The sequence below is a fragment of the Pristiophorus japonicus genome, chromosome 15 (genome assembly GCF_044704955.1).
Source record: "Pristiophorus japonicus isolate sPriJap1 chromosome 15, sPriJap1.hap1, whole genome shotgun sequence".
Classification (NCBI taxonomy): domain Eukaryota; kingdom Metazoa; phylum Chordata; class Chondrichthyes; family Pristiophoridae; genus Pristiophorus; species Pristiophorus japonicus.
Genome location: NC_091991.1, coordinates 139,183,986 through 139,205,112, shown reverse-complemented (window position 1 = coordinate 139,205,112; position 21,127 = coordinate 139,183,986). Strand labels below are relative to the sequence as shown.

At 45.9% G+C, this 21,127-nt stretch overlaps 1 protein-coding gene and 1 long non-coding RNA gene across 16 annotated transcripts in view; one reads left to right on the top strand and one right to left on the bottom strand.

Moving 5' to 3' along the window:
- The window catches only part of rhbdl1 (rhomboid, veinlet-like 1 (Drosophila)), a 452,859-nt gene that overhangs the window by 241,390 nt on the left and 190,342 nt on the right, over positions 1–21,127 (bottom strand). The window contains exon 1 of one of the 15 annotated variants that reach the window (XM_070901002.1): positions 10,670–10,750. The exons of 12 other annotated variants lie outside the window; for them this stretch is intronic. The gene's annotated coding sequence lies outside the window, so the exon portion shown is untranslated. Of the gene's footprint in view, positions 1–6,889; positions 6,969–10,669; positions 10,751–21,127 lie in introns of those variants that run through there. 2 more of the 15 variants (XM_070900998.1, XM_070901000.1) reach the window with 2 other exon arrangements.
- Positions 10,833–21,127, top strand: part of LOC139281078 (uncharacterized) — an 80,366-nt gene continuing 70,071 nt past the window's right edge. Inside the window, exon 1 of the long non-coding RNA XR_011596817.1 lies at positions 10,833–10,889. This is a non-coding gene — a long non-coding RNA (uncharacterized lncRNA). The remainder of the gene's footprint in view (positions 10,890–21,127) is intronic.

Genomic DNA, 21,127 nt, shown 5'->3' with positions numbered 1-21,127 from the left:
GAATTCAGGGCCATGACATGCGCTCACACTCACTTTCAAGGAAAATAGAACTTGTATTCACTTAATGTCTAGCATGACCTCAGATCGTTCCAATGCACTTCACAACCAATGTTGTATTTAGAAGTGTCGTCACTGTTGTAGTGTAGAGAAACATGGCAATTTGCGCACAGCAAGGTCCCACAAACAGCAATGAGATTAATGAATAGATAATCTGGTTTTGGTGGTGATGATTGAGGAATACTGTTGTGTATGGAGAAAAAGTCAGACTGAACACTGTGAGCTCAAAGTAAAGTGTGACCTTAGTCTTTTATTGCAGGTCTCCAGAGTGCCTCTCCAACCTGTGAAGCCTTCTTAAATACCTGTGCTCCCAAGAGATTATGGAATCCCTTGGAACTCCGGGGAATGAGCTCTCTGGCTGTACAAAGTAAATACAAGTCCACATATATAACAACATTCCCCCCCCCCCGCAAAGTCAATAGTGTAACTATTTACAATGTGAGTCGATCTGGGGCTCTTCTTGCCCTGGTTGATCGTCTTGGTGTGAAAGCTGGTGTTGTTGAATCATTTGTTGGGCCCTCGCTGGGCTGCTGTGCTGCTGGCCTTGCTGGGCTGTTGTGCAGCTGGCTTTGCTGGGCTGCCTGGTGTGTTGGGCCCTGCAGGGCTGCTGTGGATGATGGGTTCTGCTTTGTGGTCAACCGTGGTGTCGGTTGCCACTGGTGTGTGTGTTGGGGGATCAAAAAAGGTAGGGTCCAAGGTGGGTTGCTCAGGGTAGTCCGTGAATCTGAGTTTGATTTGGTCCACGTGTTTCCGGTGAATGAGTCCATTTGAAAGTTTGACCTGAAACACCCTGCTCCTCTCTTTGGCCACGACAGTGCCGGGAAGCCACTTGGGACCGTGTCCATAATTTAATACAAATACAGGATCATTGACTTCAATCTCGCGTGACACATTTGCACTATCATGGTATGCACTTTGTTGAAGCCACCTGCTCTCTACCTGTTCATGTAGATCAGGGTGAACTAATGAGAGTCTTGTCTTAAGTGCTCTTTTCATGAGCAGTTCAGCAGGTGGGATCCCAGTGAGTGAGTGTGGTCTCGTGCGGTAGCTAAGCAGGACTCGGGATAGGCGAGTCTGCAGTGAGCCTTCAGTTACCCTCTTCAAGCCCCTTTGCTTGATGGTTTGCACTGTTCTCTCTGCCTGACCATTGGACGCTGGTTTAAATGGGGCAGATGTGACATGTTTGATCCCGTTAAGGGTCATGAATTCTTTGAACTCAGCACTGGTAAAACATAGCCTGTTCATCAGGAGATCAGGTAAGCCGTGTGTGGCAAACATGGCACACAGGCTTTCAGTGGTGGCAGCGGACGTGCTAGCCGACATAATCTCACATTCAATCCACTTGGAGTATGTGTCTACAATCATAAGGAACATTTTACCCAAGAACAGGCCTGCATAGTCGATGTGTACCCAACCTAGACCACGGTTTGGAGGGCCGAGACCATAAACTTAGCGGCGCCTTCCTGGGTGCATTGCTTAACTGCGAGCATGAATTACATCTGTGAACGCAGGACTCTAAGTCCGCATTGATACCGGGCCACCACATGTGGGATCTGGCTATCGCTTTCATCATTACGATGCCTGGGTGGGTACTGTGGAGGTCATTGATGAAGGTGTCTCTGCCCTTCTTGGGGACCACTACTCGATTGCCCCACAGAAGACAGTCTGCCTGTATAGACATTTCATCTTTGCGCCGCTGGAACGGCTTTATCTCTTCCTGCATTTCCACTGGGACACTGGACCAGCTCCTGTGAAGCACACAGCTTTTGACTAGAGATAATAAGGGATCCTGGCTTGTCCAGGTTTTGATCTGCCGGGCAGTGACGGGTGATTGCTCACTCTCACATGTTTCCATAACCATAGCTAGATCTGCGGGCTGCACCATTTTCACCCCCGTGGTGGGCAATGTGAGCCTACTGAGAGCATCGGCGCAGTTTTCTGTGCCTGGCCTGTGGTGGATGGCGTAGTTGTATGCGGACGTGAGCGCCCATCTCTGGATGCGGGCCGATTAGTTGGTATTTATCCCTTTACTCTCGGAAAACAGGGATAAAAGTGGCTTATGGTCAGTTTCCAATTCGATTTTTAGCCCAAACAGGTATTGATGCATTTTCTTTACCCCATAGACACAACGCTAACGCTTCTTTTTCAATCATGCTGTAGGCTCTCTCAGCCTTAGACAGACTCCTGGATGCAGAAGCAACCAGTTACAGTTTCCCGAAATCATTAGCTTGTTGCAATGCACACCCGACTCTATATGAAGACGCATCACATGTTAGTACCAAACGCTTACATGGATCATACAACACAAGCAATTTGTTTGAGCATAACAATTTTCTTGCTTTTACAAAGGCATTTTCTTGGCTTTTGCCCCAAACCCATTCGCCCCCATTTAGTGGTTCTAGCAGGGTGCTGAGACCCGGTAAGAAGTTACCAAAGTAGTTCAAGAGTCCCAGAAACGACCGCAGCTCCGTCATGTTCTGTGGCCTCGGTGCGTTCTCGATTGCCTCCGTCTTCATGTTGGCGGGCCTGATGTCGTCCGCTGCAATCCTCCTTCCCAGGAACTTCACTTTAGGCGCCAGGAAAACACACTTCGAGCATTTTAACCTGAGCCCCATGCGGTTGAGTCGACTAAGAACCTCCTCCAGGTTCTGCAGGTGCTCGACTATGTTCCGACCTGTGACCAAGATGTCGTCCTGGAAGACCACGGAGTGCGGGACCGACTTCAGTAAACTTTCCATGTTTCTCTGGAATATCGCTGCCACTGATCGGATTCCAAACAGGCATCTGTTACAAACAAAAAGACCTTTGTGCGTGTTGATACAGGCGAGGGCGTTCGATGATTCCGCCAATTCCTGCGTCATGTAGGCTGGTCAGATCCAGCTTTATGAACATCTTTCCTCTCACCAGCATTGCAAAGAGGTCGTCGGATTTTGGTAGTGGGTATTGGTCCTGCAGGGAGAAATGATTGATAGTTACTTTGTAATCGCCATGGATTCTAACAATGCCGTCTCCATTGCGGACTGGGACAATAGGACTGGCCCACTCGCTGAACTCGATCGGTGAAATGATGCCCTCTCTTTGCAGCCGGTCTAACTCGATCTTTACCCTTTCTCTCATCATGTATGGTACTGCTCTTGCCTTGTGATGGATGGGTCGCGCCCCCGGAATTAGGTGGATCTGCACTTTTGCTCCTTGGAATTTCCCAATGCCTGGTTCGAACAGCGAAGGAAATTTGTTTAAGACCTGGGCACACGAAGTGTCGTCAGCGGGCGATAGCGCTCGGATGTCATCCCAGTTCCAGCGTATTGTTCCCAGCCAGCTCCTGCCGAGCAGCGTGGGACCATTGCCCGGTACCACCCAGAGTGGTAGCTTGTGCACTGCTCCATCGTAGGAGACCTTTACAGTAGCACTGCCGATTACAGGAATCAGTTCTTTAGTGTAAGTTCTTAGTCTCGTGTTGTTGCACCACAACCTTTCGAAAGTCTTTTTGCCCATGATGGACTGGCTCACGCCCGTGTCCAGCTCCATTGACACCGGCAGTCCATTTAGTTCAACATTCAGCATTATCGAGGGACAATTCATGTGTACCCCATGTACCTCTGCCTCCTCTATCTGAGGCTCTGATTCAGTGATCCTCCGTGAATCTGTTCTCCTCTGCAACGTGTGGTTTGCAGGTTTAACAGGCTTAGCAGCTCACCTGCACACTCGTTGGAGGTGTCCCATTGTTCCACAGCCCTTGCAAACGCATCCTTTGAATTGGCATGAATGGAAACATTGATCACCCCCGCAGCGCCAACAAGGTGTTAATGGCCTTGCATTCATCACCCTTGATGGTGGACTCTGAGACATCTGCGGACGTGTAGCTGCAGGTATGTGTGACCTGCCCTGTACGTTACAATTTGAAAACAACATCAATTTCTTCACAGTACTTGTTGCAGCATTTGTGTGCTGAGAGATTTGCTTCGTATTGTCACTGGTGGCAATGAACGCCTGGGCTATCGCTATGGCCTTACTCAAGGTTGGGGTCTCCACAGTCAAAAGCTTGCGAAGTATGGTTGCGTGTACAATGCCAAGTATGAAAACGTCTCTGAGCATGTACTTCAAATGTCCTTCAAATTCGCAATGTCCTGGCAAGGCGTCTCAGCTCGGCGACATAACTCACCACTTCCTGGCCTTCAGACCTTTTGTAAGTTTGAACTGGTACCTCACCATCAGAACGCTTTCCTTCGGGTTCAAATGCTCTCGGACCAGTGTGCACAAATCGTCATATGATTTCTCCGTGGGTTTCGCTGGAGTGAGCAGATTCTTCATGGGCCATACTTTGGTGCCCCACAGACGGTGAGGAGGATCGCTCTACGTTTGGCAGCGCTCTCTTCCCCATCTAGCTCATTGGCCATGAAATATTGGTCGAGTCGCTTCCCAAAACTTTCCCAATCATCTCCCTCCGAAAATTTTTCCAGGATGCCCACTGTTCTCTGCATCTTTGGGTTCGCTATCTGTATCTCGTCGCCCGTTATTCTGTATGGAGAAAGTGTCAGACTGAACACTGTGAGCTCAAAGTAAAGTGTGACCGTAGTCTTTTATTGCAGGTCTCCAGAGTGCCTCTCCAACCTGTGAAGCCTTCTTAAATACCTGTGCTCCCAAGGGATTATGGGATCCCTTGGGACTCCGGGGAATGAGCCCTCTGGTGGCTGTACAGAGTAAATACAAGTCCACATATATAACAAATACATTTAAGCCAAGATACTTTAAGTTGTTTTTAAGCTGCTGATTCTCGTAGCGCTGGTCCCCTGTTGCTGAGAGGTTTTTAGACTAACAGCAAAGAAGACTAATTTTCCACTGGGTTTTCTGTACATCATTACTTATTAAATGCACTATTGTGATTACAGCAATGAATTTCAGTGCGGATGTCATGATGTTGCTCCCAGATGTCATCAAGTATGAATGTATCTATTAACTCTATATTGATGTCATGACAGGTATCACAATAAGCACACTGGCTAAAATATTGCGACCAGCCTGTACATGCACTTCACCTGTGAACTCGTGGTGTAATTTAAAAGCAAATCCAAGAGAGAGTGGCAGTATAATGTAGAGGATGTACAGATTAATGCTTATTCAAACACAAGAAACAGAAGCCTAGAATTTCAAGGGGTTCTCCCGGACTCTCACTGTATCTTCGGTGGGAGATCCAATTTATTCAGGAGATCAGGGAACCCCCACAGAAATTCTACTCCGTACAATTCAACACAGACAAGCAGTTAAGACAACAATGCATAACACAGAGACATAAAGCTGCATACAGAGATAAATAAGCATTCACACACACAGGCATACACATAGAAACTCAGATAAACAGTTACACAGACACTTGGTCATCACACAGAAACACACTCGCCTGGAATTTCCATAGGGGTTGTCCTGATCAGCTGTAACTTTGGTAGGGGATCACTGGAAATCCCAGAAAAGTGTTGTAAACGGTGTTGACGTTATTTCTCCAGGGCTTTCACCAATCTTCCGCCAAAGCTACACAGGAGAATAGGGAATCCCTGCAGAAATTCTACCCCAATGACATATGTATGTATGTACAATACATAGGGACATATACAAACATGCAGTAATGTAAACACACATATGCATATATTTTCAAGAACAGATTCTGTTACTCGGACAGCCACTTATAACAGAGACCAGACAGTACATGTTTTGCTTTTGTATTTATTATAATCCTTCCCCCCACTGCCCAGTTTTAAATAGAATGCAGGATGCAGTGGTAAGCCCAATTTTATTAAAACAAGCATATGGTCTAGCAGGTAATTCATTTGTCTTACATGATGTACTGCATGTTACTCTACAGGAAATTTATTGGTTATATAATGCAATGCATGGCTTAACATTGCAAGAATCAGTACACATTAAGACCCTGTGGTCCTCATGTAGCCCAAAGCCTGAGTTTTCTATCTTCAGTTTGTATTAAATGTGTCACTTCCCAGAGGCAGCAAGAATGGATAGTTCACATTTCGATATTTATGTTATTTCTCCCAGCATGCTTTCTCTGAGGGAGAAAACCTGCTTTTCGCCCTCTCACCCCACTCAAGGAGCTATTAATCAGTATTCCACTTCCATGGGTGATTAACCCCTGAGAAATATTATATTCTGTGCCTCACACATTTCCATAGTAACCATCATCCTGCCTGTGTGTTGCAGTGGCTGTCGACACTTACCATGGAATGTCAAATAATTTCATGAAAAACAATTGGTTCAATAAATAGTAAATGGAAAAGGCAACAGAAACACTCAAGCAAAAACTGAAAGAACTGAAAGGTAATATTACATATTGCAAGAAGAATGATAGCAAGAAGCACTGAATGCAAATGAGTCAGTCCACTGTCCTTGCACCACTGGAAGTAGAACTCAAATCCAGTCGAGAATGATGGGGGTGAGTGTGGTGGCAGCAGGGTGTATGTGCAGTGGCTGTAGGATCCCAGACTTCTATTGGCCTGGATTTTCCTCTGCTATCCCATCCTAAATTGGGAGAGGCAGCAGGTAAAATCAGGGGGCGAGGCCTACTGCCATCTCCCACTTCAAGCTTGATTTTTCTCCCCCCACCCCACCAACCAAGCTGTGTGCCACTGGCCACATCTTCCACACCCGCCACATATAAATGCTTGTGAGTATGTGGGGCCCTCCTGTCCACTCCACTTCCTGCTACTCCTTAGAACCACTGGTGAGAGGTGGCAGTCTGCCCCAGGTTAGCGACAGTAATGGCCTTGAATATTGTAAATAGAGGGAGAAGGCCTAGTAGAGGGCTCTACTCTCTCCAATCCTTTACCTGCTGAAGGCAGTCAATTAATTTCTGAAGCTAAGGCAAGAAAGACTTCTTGGCCTTGAATTTCCATGGGGAATCCCCTGTCCCTCCATCGTAACTCCAGCGGGGAAACAATGATGCTGCAGCAGAAGACAAGGAGAACCACTGTAAAGTTTCAGGGCTAATGCAATTAATTACAGTGCACTCCACGGAATAGGTGGGATCTAGAAGTACTATCATTTTCACTTGGATATGGAACCAAGGCTGATAAATGGAATTGAAATGCAGATCAGCCATCATCTAATTGAATGGTGGAACAGGCTCAAGGGACTGAATAGCCTACTCTTGTTCCTATGTTCCTATTATTATCTTGTTCTAGTTTATACAGGGCCACTGCTTCTGCTACTACCATGCTTCAAAATACTCCATGAATGAGTGGAGCATGTGTGGTGCAGAGCTACAGAATTATAGAATAAAATGCCCTTAGGCTTTGGTGTCCAGAATATCCGTTGTGTCATTTAATTTTAATTTTGAAATATTTTTCTACTTGCTCCTTCATCCTGGTTTGGAAACTACTCTGTGTTTTGTATGCATCACATGACGCCATTTCCACTCTGAGGTGCCCAATAAAATTCTCGGCTCTGGCGTAAAGCACATTGAAACCAGATAATTATGGTCTCATGAATACTTTATTCAACTCCGCGAAGTGGTGCTTTGCAGCACCGAATAAAATAGGTAAATCAGTGTCTGGAGGCAATGAAAGACTTGATGCATCAGCTCAGTGTAATTAAATACGAACAGAGGAAAGGTGACCTTCTGATAAAAGCTATTCAGGGAAAGAAGAGGTTTTGGTTGGAAAATGTTCCTTTATCATTGGAGGAATTGATTGTGTTACTCATAGTATGTTTCTTTCCTCTTAATTAACAGACAGGAACATAGTATGGCCAACGTTATAAAGTGGAAGCAGTCCTGAATTCTGATATAACACACATTAATAAAGGCTGCAGAGCTCATAGTAAAGCCCTCCCCCCCCCCACAGAATGGAGTGACTTTTTGTCTTACTGGTAGCAATCCCATCTTTAAGTCAGCAGGTGTAGGGTTCAAGCCTTGTTCCAGATACTCCTGCCAAATGGAAATTGGAGCTCTGGGTTTGAATTCTGGGTTAACATCCAGCGGGACACTCAGATCCAACAGTAAGTGTTGGTGGCCCCCTCTCTAAATGGGTTGTGAGAGTCTATTAAATCCTCCCATCATATCATAGAATCTTACAACACAGAAGGGGCCCATTCAGCCTGTTGTGGCTGTGCCAGGTTTTTGAAAGAGCTGTTGAATTTAGCCCCACACCCCAGCTTTTTCCCCATAACCCTGCAAATGAGTTCTCTTCAAGTACATTGTCTTTTGAAAGTTCCTGGAATCTAAATCCACCATCCTTTCAGGTAGTGCGCTCCAGATTATGACAACCCTCTGAGTGAAGAAATTTCTCCTCATTTCCCATCTAGTTTATTTGCCAATTATTTTAAATCTATGACCTCTGGTTACCAACCCACTTGCCAGAGGAAACAGTTTTTCCCCACTTGCTCCATCAGAACCCCGCAAAATTTTGAATACCTCTATTAGGTCTCCCCTTAACCTTCTCTACTCTAAGGAGAACAATCCTAGGTTCTCCAATCTCTCCACATAACTTGTCAATCGTCCTTGATATTATGCTGATAAACCTTCTCGGTACCCTTGCCAGGGCCTTGACATCCTTCCTAAAGTGTAGTGCCTGCAAATGTACACAGTACTCCAGCTGAGGCCAAATCAGTGATTTGTAAAGGTTTAGCATGGCTTCCTTGTTTTGTATACAATGCCCCTACTTGCCAAAGCCAAGTATCCCATATGCTTTCTTAACTGCCTTCTCAACTTGCCCTGCCACCTTCAAGGATTTGTGAATATGCACCCCCTATATACGATGAACCACCCTAATTATCTTCAGCTACTACATCAATGATATTCATTCCACCCATCATAAGGTCAGAAGTGGGCTCTTCGCTGATGATTGCAGTGTTCAACTCCATTCACAATTCCTCAGATAATGGAGCAGTCGGTGCCCACATGCAGCAAGACCTGGACAACATCCAAGCTTGGGCTGATAAGTGGCAAGTAACATTCATACCACATGTGTTAGACAACGACCATCTCCAACAAGAGACTGTCCAACAAGAAACCAACTCCCCATGACATTCAATGGCATGACACCATTCATAAAGCTTGACACCATCCAGGACAAAGCAGTCCACTTGACCGTCAGTCCATCCACCAGCTTAAACATCCAATCCCCCCCACCACCGGTGCATTGTGGGTCATGGTATATACTATTTACAGGAAGCACTGCAAAAATTCGACAAGGCTTCTTTTGCAGCACCTCCCAAGCCCACAACCTTCCGTACCTAGAAGGACAAGGGAAGCATGTGCGTGGAAACACCATCACCTCCAAGTTACACACCATCCTGACTTCGACATATGTCGTCATTCCTTCATCGTCGCTGGGTCACAATCTTGGAACTTCCTACACTGGGGGAGCATCTTCACCACATGGATTGCAGCGGTTCAAGAAGAAGGCTAACCGCCACCTTCTCAAGGGCAACTAGGGATGGACAATAAACGTTGTCCTTGCTAGCGACGCTCATATCCCAAGAATGAATAAAAAAACCATTTTGCATACTAAATGGTCATTGTGGGCTTGAAACTAGATAACTTCTGTGACAACAGAACCAATCAATGACCGAACAGAACAGGTACATTAATGAAATGGCCTGCCACTTGGAGAAATATATCCCTGAGTGGTATGTACAGTCAATTTATGTTAGGTACAGGGACAAATGGCTAACCTACGCAATAAATTAAGGCACCTGTTGAGGTGCACTTCTTCAGTAACCATGAGGAGCTGTCAATGGCAGGATAGCTGGTGTGCAATATTAGGAAATGTGCTGGGGGGAGAGGGTGGGGGGAGTTACTGCAAGGAATTCAAAAGAACTGGGTCAAGGAACCAAACATTAAGAAGCTATATAGTTATACTTGAATAACTGGACTGCAGGCAAAAAGCATAAGGCACAAGGTCATATTGGATTAAAAAAAACTGAGGTGCCAAAATCTTGCACATAAAATGCTTTCTGCATAAAAAAATGAGGATAATTTCTGAAAACCCGTGGGACATGATTTAAATCTGATGAGTGGACTGGTCTAATAACAACTAAGTCAAATTCTGTATGCTTCCATAAACATTACCCTGTTAAAGAATTAGGTAAATTTAAATAGATAAAAGGTTAAAAAATGATAGGGTAGAATTTCCTGAGGGATTCTCTCAAACTCCCGCCGTAACTTCAGCGGAAACCTTGGAGAACTGACGTAATCAGCCACTAACACCATTTCACAAGGGTTCCTGCCAATCTCTCACAATATTTTTTGGATATTAAGCGAATCGAGTGACATGAGGATAGTGCAGGAAAGTGGGGTTGAGGTAGAAGATCAGCCATGATCTTATTGAATGGCAGAGTAGGCTTGAGGGGCTGAACGACCTACTCCTGCTCCTATTTCTTATGTTCTTATGTTATGGTAGGATATAGGGCGAAGGGTCTGCAGAAATTGTACGCCAATACATTTAATGATGCATTGTTCCTTTGTGGTTTGTTTGCTCTGCAGTTTGAGGCAACCCAAGTTCTAATAAATCTCTTGTCTCGAGTGGGGGTTTAGAATGTTTAGGCTTTGAATATTCTCTTGAAATTAGGAATTTTTCAAGGGAAAAATAATTCCAGTAAATATTACCTGGTGATGTCCTGAAAACGGCTCGATGTCACAGAGCAAGCACAGTTGCACGCTCCACTCGTGGATGCCTCAGAATTGCGTCGTGGTCCTTTGTGCGTCATGGGACCTCAGTTAGCAAATTACAAATAAGCTCCTGCCTTGAACAGGAGGACCGTTGGGCTGCTCACGCAGAGACACCAACCAAAATGGCCACAGGCAGGAACGAAGTGGGAACGGTGCAGTAAGTGTATTGCTGCATTTTCCGAACGCTACTGCCCCATTCCTGCTGGGTTGAGGGAGTGCAAATTGGGGAAATGGAATTTTGTGCTGTGGGCGTGTGTGGTCCAGTAACAGTAGTGAGAATATTCAAGCTCTTTTTCCCTCACTCCCATTCCTCCTGGTCCACAAGGAAACAAAAAGGATTTAAAAATCCTTTTTTTTGGGGCTTCCTCTGGCTACGGATTCACTTATCGTCAGATTTTAGTTAAAAATTTTTGTTAAAATTGTGTCGGGATCCTAATCGTGTATTCATGGATCCCTCCGCCTGTCTGCAGTGGACGCAGTGTAAACACATAGTTTAGTACTGGGCAATACAGACAAGGAGGCCTTGTGGCACCATATGTGCAGAGGGGCGGATCTTTGACCTATATACGCGACCCCAGAATAACTCTGTCCCATTTTCATAGGGTGGGGCTAATTTTCTATACAAGGTGTGTTTGGTGCAGTCTCCTCACTCCTGACAGGCTGACCGCCACAGACCTCCCCAGTCTGTAGTGTATAAAATGTTGCAACTGCTTATAGTGGCAGGCGACTTGAGTAAATCATTATCACAGAGGCAGCAGCAGGAATACTCAACAATGTCAGTAGGAGTAGCCTCGGGGGGTTCAGCTATGGTATGAGCCCGGATTTTCAGATTAAATAAGAGCAAGAATGAAATGTCTCCTTGGGACAAAGATCAGGAAGCCAGAGATAAGGATAGTGCATATGTTATAAAAGGAGATGGCTCAGGCAGTCACTGCCACTTCCACCACCCAACACATGACCACACAGTGCCAAGAAAGATTTTATGACCTTATGAGGATGGCCAAGGTAAGTGAAGACCCATGTACCCAAATACATCCCGAGACAAATTAGTAACATGACTCACCTGCGTGCCTACCTGTAAAGTCCTGTCCCCTCAGTACAGATTCACACGAGGCATGTAGTGCAGTCAAGGTCACTCGGGACCTGCACCTTTATTTCACAGCTCTGGAATGCTGCACTTGCCTGAGACCTGTCCTTATATACCTGTCTCTTGCAAGTGCACCCCTGGTGGTAAGGTATGCTGGTGGTTACAGGTCATATCTTATTACAGTCATGTATAGCATGTTAGGATACAGTTATATATAATATTTTAAACCTCCCCCAAGGTCTTATTGTCTTTATAGGTTCAGTCTCTCAGGTGGTCTACGCTCTCGCGTGAAGCGTCTTGAGTTGTGGTTCAGTTGTTTGCCTTGGTGTCTGTTTTTCTTTGGGTGTGGTTGCTGGTATCTCGCCTGGGCTGTCTGTTTCGATTGGTGTGATTGTTGTTGACTCGCCTGGGATGTCTGTTGGGATTGCCCTTTCCTCAGGTTGTTCCCTCTGTCTGTCCACCAGGTGCGGTGCGAGTTCCACATTGTAGTCTGCCTCTGGTTCCGCAGTGTTGTTGGTAAATCTGCTTTTGACTTGGTTTATATGCCTCTGGCAGGTTTGGCCATTGTCCATTTGTACTACCAGTAGCCTGTTTCCTTCCTTGCCCGTTACTGTCCCTACAAGCCATTTGGGACCCCTGCCATAGTTTAGGACCAACACTTTGTCCCCCATCTCATTCCATCTCCCCCTCGAATTTCTGTCATGGTACTCAGTCAGCTTATGGCGCTTTGCTTCAACGATTTCGTGCATGTCTGGGTGGATTAATGAGAGCCTTGTTTTTAAAGTCCTTTTCATCAACAGTTGCGCAGGGGGAAATCCCAGTTAATGAGTGCGGACGAGATCTGTATGCCAGCAGCAGTCGCGACAGGCGACCCTGCAGCGCGGGATCTTGGATTTTAAGCATGCCTTGTTTAATGATTTGCACTGCTCTCTCCGCCTGGCCGTTGGAGGCTGGCTTGAACAGTGCCGTCTTGACGTGATTTATGCCGTGGTCAATTATAAAATCTTGGAATTCTGCGCTGGTGAAGCACGGATCATTGTCACTGACCAATCTGTCAGGGATTCCGTGCGTTGCAAACATGGTTGCGAGGCTCTCCACAGTGGTAGAGGTTGTGCTTGAGTTTAAAATGGTGCATTCGATCCACTTTGAAAATGCATCTACAACTACGAGGAACATTTTGCCCATGAATGGGCCCGTATAGTCTACGTGCACCCGCGACCACGGTTTGGTAGGCCAGGGCCAGGGGCTCAGGGGAGCCTCCCTGGGGGCATTGCTGAGTTGGGCACAAATGGTGCACTGTCGGAAGCAGAGCTCCAAGTCCACGTCAATACCATCTGGCTATGGCCTTCATGAGAACGATCACCGGGTGCTCGCGGTGGAGCTCCCGGACAAATGCCTCTCTGCCTCGCAGAGGCATGACTACTCGGCTGCCCCACATCAGGCAGTCCGCTTGTAGTGATAGCTCATGCATGCGCCTGTGAAAAGGCTTGAATTCCACGGGGCAGGCATCGCGAGCCTATGCCCAGTCACCGGTTAGGACACATCTTTTTACTAAGGATAACGTGGGGTCGCTGGCCGTCCAGGCTCTGATTTGGCGAGCCGTCATGGGCGAACCTGTGGACTCAAAGGCATTGATTGCCATGATTATCTCACAGTCCTGTTCGTCAGACCCTTCCGTGGTCACCAGGGGTAGCCTGCTGAGCACGTCGGCACAGTTGTCTGTGCCTTATGGTATAGTCGTAGGACGCCAGCATGAGTGCCCACCGTTGAATTCGCGCCAAGGTGTTGGCATTTATTGCCTTGCTCTCGGATAGAAGGGACGTGAGGGGCTTGTGGTCGGTTTCTAACGCGAACTTGGCCCCGAAAAAGTATTGGTGCATCTTTTTGACACCGTACACGCATGCAAGCGCCTCCTTCTCTACCATTCCGTACCCGCGCTCTGCCCGCGAAAGTGACCTGGAGGCATAAGGTATGGGTTGTAATTTGCCCGCACTATTGACATGTTGTAAAACACACCCGACCCCATACGCTAACACATCGCATGTGAGAACTAGCTTTTTACCTGGATCAAACAAAGTCAAAACACTGTTGGAACACGGAAGGTTGCGTGCCTTATTGAAGGCGCGTTCCTGGGCGTCCCCCCAAAACCAATCGCACCACATTTAGCACATGGAGAGGCTCCAGCAACGTGCTTAAGTTCTGCATAAAGTTCCCAAAGTAATTGAGTAGCCCGAGAAAGGCGCGCAGTTCTGAGACATTCCGGGGCCTGAGTGCCAGGCGAATTGCTTCTGTTTTGGACTCTGTTGGGCGGATTCCATCAGCGGCAATCCTTCTGCCCAAAAATTCAACCTCGGGTGCGAGGAACAGGCACTTGGATTTCTTAACTCGTAGGCCTACCAGATCCAACTGCTTTATTACTTCCTCCAAATTACGGAGATGGGAGTCGGTGTCCCTGCCCGTGATAAGTATGTAGTCTTGAAATACAACCGTCCCCGGGATGGACTTGAGCAGACTCTCCATGTTGCGCTGCAATATGGCAGCTGCCGACCTGATGCCGAATGGGCATCGATTGTACATGAAAAGGCCTCGATGTGTGTTGATGGTGGTGAGTAGCTTGGATTCCTCGGTCAATTCTTGCGTCATATACGCAGATGTGAGGTCTAGTTTTGAGAAAAGTTTACCTCCAACCAATGTGGCAAATAAGTCCTTCGCTCTGGGCAGCGGGTACTGGTCCTGTCGAGAGACTCTGTTTATGGTAGATTTGTAGTCCCCACAGATTCGTACGGATCCATCAGGCTTCATGACTGGGACGATGGGTCTTGCCCAGTCGCTAAATTCCACAGGTGATATAATGCCTTCCCGCAAAAGCCTGTCCAGTTCGTGTTTAATCTTTTCCCTCATCATATAGAAAATAGGTTCAGGAGTATGCCATTCGGCCCTTCGAGCCTGCACCGCCATTCAATGAGTTCATGGTTGAACATGCAACTTTAGTACACCATTCCTGCTTTCTCGCCATACCCAGTGATACCCCTAGAAGTAAGGACTCCATCTAACTCCTTTTTGAATATATTTTGTGAATTGGCCTCAACAACTTTCTGTGGTAGAGAATTCCACAGGTTCACCACTCTCTGGGTGAAGAAGTTTCTCCTCATCTCGGTCCTAAATGGCTTACCCCTTATCCTTAGACTGTGATCCCTGGTTCTGGACTTTCCCAACATTGGGAACATTCTTCCTGCATCTAACCTGTCTAAACCCGTCAGAATTTTAAATGTTTCTATGAGATCTCCTCTCAATCTTCTGAACTCCAGTGAATACAAGCCCAGTTGATCCAGTCTTTCTTGATATGTCAGTCCCGCCATTCCAGGAATCAGTCTGGTGAACCTTCGCTGCACTCCCTCAATCGCAAGAATGTCCTTCCTTAAGTTAGGAGACCAAAACTGTACACAATACTCCAGGTGTGGCCTCACCAAGGCCCTGTACAACTGTAGTAACACCTCCCCTGCCCCTGTACTCAAATCCCCTCGCTATGAAGGCCAACATGCCATTTGCTTTCTTAACCGCCTGTTGTACCTGCATGCCAATCTTCAATGACTGATGTACCATGACACCCAGGTCTCGTTGCACCTCCCCTTTTCCTAATCTGTCACCATTCAGATAATAGTCCGTCTCTCTGTTTTTACCACCAAAGTGAATAACCTCACATTTATGCACATTATACTTCATCTGCCATGCATTTGCCCACTCACCTAACCTATCCAAGTCACTCTGCAGCCTCATAGCATCCTCCTCGCAGTTCACACTGCCACCCAACTTAGTGTCATCCGCAAATTTGGAGATACTACATTTAATCCCCTCGTCTAAATCATTAATGTACAATGTAAACAGCTGGGGCCCCAGCACAGAACCTTGCGGTACCCCACGAGTCACTGCCTGCCATTCTGAAAAGTACCCATTTACTCCTACTCTTTGCTTCCTGTCTGCCAACTAGTTCTCAATCCACGTCAGTACACTACCCCCAATCACATGTGCTTTAACTTTGCACCTTAATCTCTTGTGTGGGACCTTGTCGAAAGCCTTCTGAAAGTCCAAATACACCACATCAACTGGTTCTCCCTTGTCCACTCTACTGGAAACATCCTCAAAAAATTCCAGAAGATTTGTCAAGCATGATTTCCCTTTCACAAATCCATGCTGACTTGAACCTATCATGTCACCTCTTTCCAAATGCGCTGCTATGACATTCTTAATAATTGATTCCATCATTTTACCCACTACCGATGTCAGGCTGACCGGTCTATAATTCCCTGTTTTCTCTCTCCCTCCTTTTTTAAAAAGTGGGGTTACATTGGCTACCCTCCACTCTATAGGAACTGATCCAGAGTCAATGGAATGTTGGAAAATGACTGTCAATGCATCCGCTATTTCCAAGGCCACCTCCTTAAGTACTCTGGGATGCAGTCCATCAGGCCCTGGGGATTTATCGGCCTTCAATCCCATCAATTTTCCCAACACAATTTCCCGACTAATAAGGATTTCCCTCAGTTCCTCCTTCTTACTAGACCCTCTGACCCCTTTGATATCTGGAACGTTGTTTGTGTCCTCCTTAGTGAATACCGAACCAAAGTACTTGTTCAATTGATCTGTTATTTCTTTGATCCCCGTTATGACTTCCCCTGATTCTGACTGCAGGGGACCTACGTTTGTCTTTACTAACCTATTTCTCTTTACCTATCTATAGAAGCTTTTGCAGTCCGTCTTAATGTTCCCTGCAAGCTTTCTCTCGTACTGTATTTTCCCTGCCCTAATCAAACCCTTTGTCCTCCTCTGCTGAGTTCTAAATTTCTCCCAGTCCCCGGGTTCGCTGCTATTTCTGGCCAATTTGTATGCCACTTCCTTGGCTTTAATACTATCCCTGATTTCCCTTGATAGCTACGGTTGAGCCACCTTCCCTTTTTTATTTTCATGCCAGACAGGGATGTACAATTGTTGTAGTTCATCCATGCGGTCTCTAAATGTCTGCCATTGCCCATCCACAGACAACCCATTAAGTGTCATTCGCCAATCTATCCTTGCCAATTCAGGCCTCATACCTTCAAAGTTACCCTTCTTTAAGTTCTGGACCATGGTCTCTGAATTAACTGTTTCATTCTCCATCCTAATGTAGAATTCCACCATATTATGGCCACTCTTCCCCAAGGGGCCTCGCACGAGATTGCTAATTAATCCTCTGTCATTACACAACACCCAGTCTAAAATGGCCTCCCCCCTAGTTGGTTCCTCGACATATTGGTCTAGAAAACCATCCCTTGTGCACTCCAGGAAATCCTCCTCCACCATATTGCTTCCAGTTTGGTTAGCCCAATCTATATGCATATTAAAGTCACCCATGATAACTGCTGCACCTTTATTGCATACACCCCTAATTTCCTGTTTGACGCCCTCCCCAACATCACTACTACTGTTTGGAGGTCTGTACACAACTCCCACTAACGATTTTTGCCCTTTGGTGTTCCGCAGCTCTACTCATATAGATTCCACATCATCCAAGCTAATGTCCTTCCTAACTATTGCATTAATCTCCTCTTTAACCAGCAATGCTACCCCACCTCCTTTTCCTTTTATTCTATCATTCCTGAATGTTGAATACCTTGGGGTACAGCTCTGGCCTTGTGATGGACCGGTCTAGCATCCTGTGTTATGTAGATTTTGACTTTGGCCCCTTTGAAAGTGCCCACACCTGGTTGAAAGAGATGTTCAAATCGCTTTATAACTGTTGAGCAGGAGGTCCGTTCCTCTAACGACATGGCATAGACATCATCCCATTTCCAGTTTAGTTTTGCCAGCCAGCTTCTCCCCAGCAGTGCTGGGGGGTCTCCGGGGACAATCCACAGAGGAAGTCGGTTCACTGTCCCTTTGTGTGTGACAGAGAGCATGGCCCTGCCGAGGACTGGTACGATTTCTTTGGTATAGGTCCTTAGTGTGGTGTCGACCCTTGTGAGTTTTGGTCTGTCTCTTTTATGCGGCCACAGTTGTTCAAATTGTTGAGCGCCCATGAGAGATTGACTCGCTCCCGAATCCAGCTCCATGTTGACAGGTATCCCGTTGAGTAGGACCCTCATCATTATAGGAGGCGTCCTGTTGTAGGAGCAGCGGCCATTGATCGTGTTGACCCGCTGTACATCGGTGGCCCGGGTACTGTCCCCACCGTCTTCTAGTCCGCTTTAAACTAGCTTGGCAGGGGGATGGGAACCCAGGAGAGGGCTCTGAGCTAGTTAGATGGGTGAGAGCTCAGATGAACAGAACCCCAAGAAAGGATGCAAAAGGCAGGAAGCAACAGAGCAGAGTAGCACTGGGGTAAGTGTAAACCACAAGGTGATAGGAAGGGACAATATGTATGAATATAAAGAGGCTGCAGGAGGGGTTAAAACTAAAAATCATGGTTTAAAAACTAGTATTAAAACACTTTACCTAAACACACGCAGCATTCAAAACAAAGTAAATGAATTGACGGCACAAGTCATTACAAAATGGGTATGATTTGGTGGCCTTTACGGAAACATGGTTGCAGGGCGGCCAAGACTGGGAATTGAACATACAGGGGTATCTGACAATTCGGAAAGATAGACAAGAAGGGAAAGGAGGTGGGGGAGCTCTGTTAATAAAGGATATCATCAGGGCAGTTGTGAGAGACGATATTGGCTCTAATGAACAAAATGTTGAATCATTGTGGGTGGAGATTAGAGATAGTAAGGGGAAAAAGTCACTGGTGGGTGTAGTTTATAGGCCCCCAAATAATAACTTCACGGTGGGGCGGACAATAATCAAGGGAATAATGGAGGCATGTGAAAAAGGAATGGCAGTAATCATGGGGGATTTTAACCTACACATCGATTGGTCAAATCAAATCGCACGGGGTAGCCTTGAGCAGGAATTCAGAATGCATAAGGGATTGTTTCTTAGAACAGTATGTTACAGAACCTACAAGGGAGCAAGCTATCTTAGATCTGGTCGTGTGTAATGAGAGGAGAATAATAAACGATCTCCGAGTAAAAGATCCTCTCGGAATGAGTGATCACAGTATGGTTGAATTTGTAATGCAAATTGAGGGTGAGGAAGTAGTGTCTCAAACGAGTGTACTATGCTTAAACAAAGGGGACTACAGTGGGATGAGGGCAGAATTGGCTGAAGTAGACTGGTAACACAGACTAAACGGTGGCACAATTGAAGAACAGTGGAGGACTTTTAAGGAGCTCTTTCATAGTGCTCAACAAAAATATATTCCAGTGAAAAAGAAGAGCGGTAAGAGAAGGGATAACCAGCCATGGATAACCAAGGAAATAAAGGAGAGTATCAAATTAAAAAACAATATGTATAAGGTGGTCAAGGTTAGTGGGAAACTAGAAGATTGGGAAAATTTTAAACGACAGCAAAGAATGACTAAGAAAGCAATAAAGAAAGGAAAGATAGATTACGAAAGTAAACTTGCGCAAAACATAAAATCAGATAGTAAAAGCTTTTACCAATATATAAAATGGAAAAGAGTGACTAAAGTAAATGTTGGTCCCTTAGAAGATGAAAAGGGGGATTTAATAATGGGAAATGTGGAAATGGCTGAGACCTTAAACAATTATTTTGCTTCGTTCTTCACAGTGGAAGACACAAAAACCATGCCAAAAATTGCTGGTTACGGGAATGTGGGAAGGGAAGACCTTGAGGCAATCACTATCACTAGGCGGGTAGTGCTGGACAGGCTAATGGATCTCAAAGTAGACAAGTCCCCTGGTCCTGATGAAATGCATCCCCAGGGTATTAAAAGAGATGGCAGAAGTTATAGCAGATGCATTCATTATAATCTACCAAAATTCTCTGGGCTCTGGGGAGGTACCATCGGATTGGAAAGCAGCTAATGTAACGCCTCTGTTTAAAAAAGGGGGCAGATAAAAGGCAGGTAACTATAGGCCTGTTAGTTCAACATCTGTAGTGGTGAAAATGCTTGAAGCTATCATTAAGAAAGAAATAGCGGGACATCTAGATAGGAATAGTGCAATCAAGTAGACACAACATGGATTCATGAAGGGGAAATCATGTTTAACTAATTTACTGGAATTCTTTGAGGATATAACGAGGATAGAGGTGTACCGATGGATGTGGTGTATTTAGATTTCCAAAAGGCATTCGATAAGGTGCCACACAAAAGGTTACTGCAGAAGATAAAAGTACGCGGAGTCAGAGGAAATGTATTAGCATGGATAGAGAATTGGCTGGCTAACAGAAAGCAGAGTCGGGATAAATGGGTCCTTTTCGGGTTGGAAATCGGTGGTTAGTGGTGTGCCACAGGGATTGGTGCTGGGACCACAACTGTTTACAATATATATAGATGACCTGGAAGAGGGGACAGAGTGTAGTGTAACAAAATTTGCAGATGACACAAAGATTAGTGGGAAAGCGGGTTGTGGAGAGGACAGAGAGAGGCTGCAAAGAGATTTAGAAAGGTTAAGCGAATGGGCTAAGGTTTGGCAGATGGAATACAATGTCGGAAAATGTGAGGTCATCCACCTTGGAATAAAAAACAGTAAAAGGGAATATTATTTGAATGGGGTGAAATTACAACATGCTGTGGTGCAGAGGGACCTGGGGTCCTTGTGCATGAATCCCAAAAAGTTAGTTTGCAGGTGCAGCAGGTAATCAGGAAGGCGAATGGAATGTTGGCCTTCATTGCGAGAGGGATGGAGTACAAATGCAGGGAGGTCCTGCTGCAACTGTACAGGGTATTGGTGAGGCCACACCTGGAGTACTGCGTGCAGTTTTGGTCACCTTACTTAAGGAAGGATATACTTGCTTTGGAGGGGGTACAGAGACAATTCACTAGACTGATTCCGGAGATGAGGGGGTTACCTTATGATGATAGATTGAGTGGACTGGGTCTTTACTCATTGGAGTTCAGAAGGATGAGGGGTGATCTTATAGAAACATTTAAAATAATGAAAGGGATAGACAAGATAGAGGCAGAGAGGTTGTTTCCACTGGTCGGGGAGACTAGAACTAAGGGGCACAGCCTCAAAATACGGGGCAGACAATTTAAAACTGAGTTGAGAAGGAATTTCTTCTCCCAGAGGGTTGTGAATCTGTGGAATTCTCTGCCCAGGGAAGCAGTTGAGGCTAGCTCATTCAATGTATTCAAATCACAGATAGATAGATTTTTAACCAATAAGGGAATTAAGGGTTATGGGGAGCGGGCGGTTAAGTGGAGCTGAGTCCACGGCCAGATCAGCCATGATCTTGTTGAGTGGCGGAGCAGGCTCGAGGGG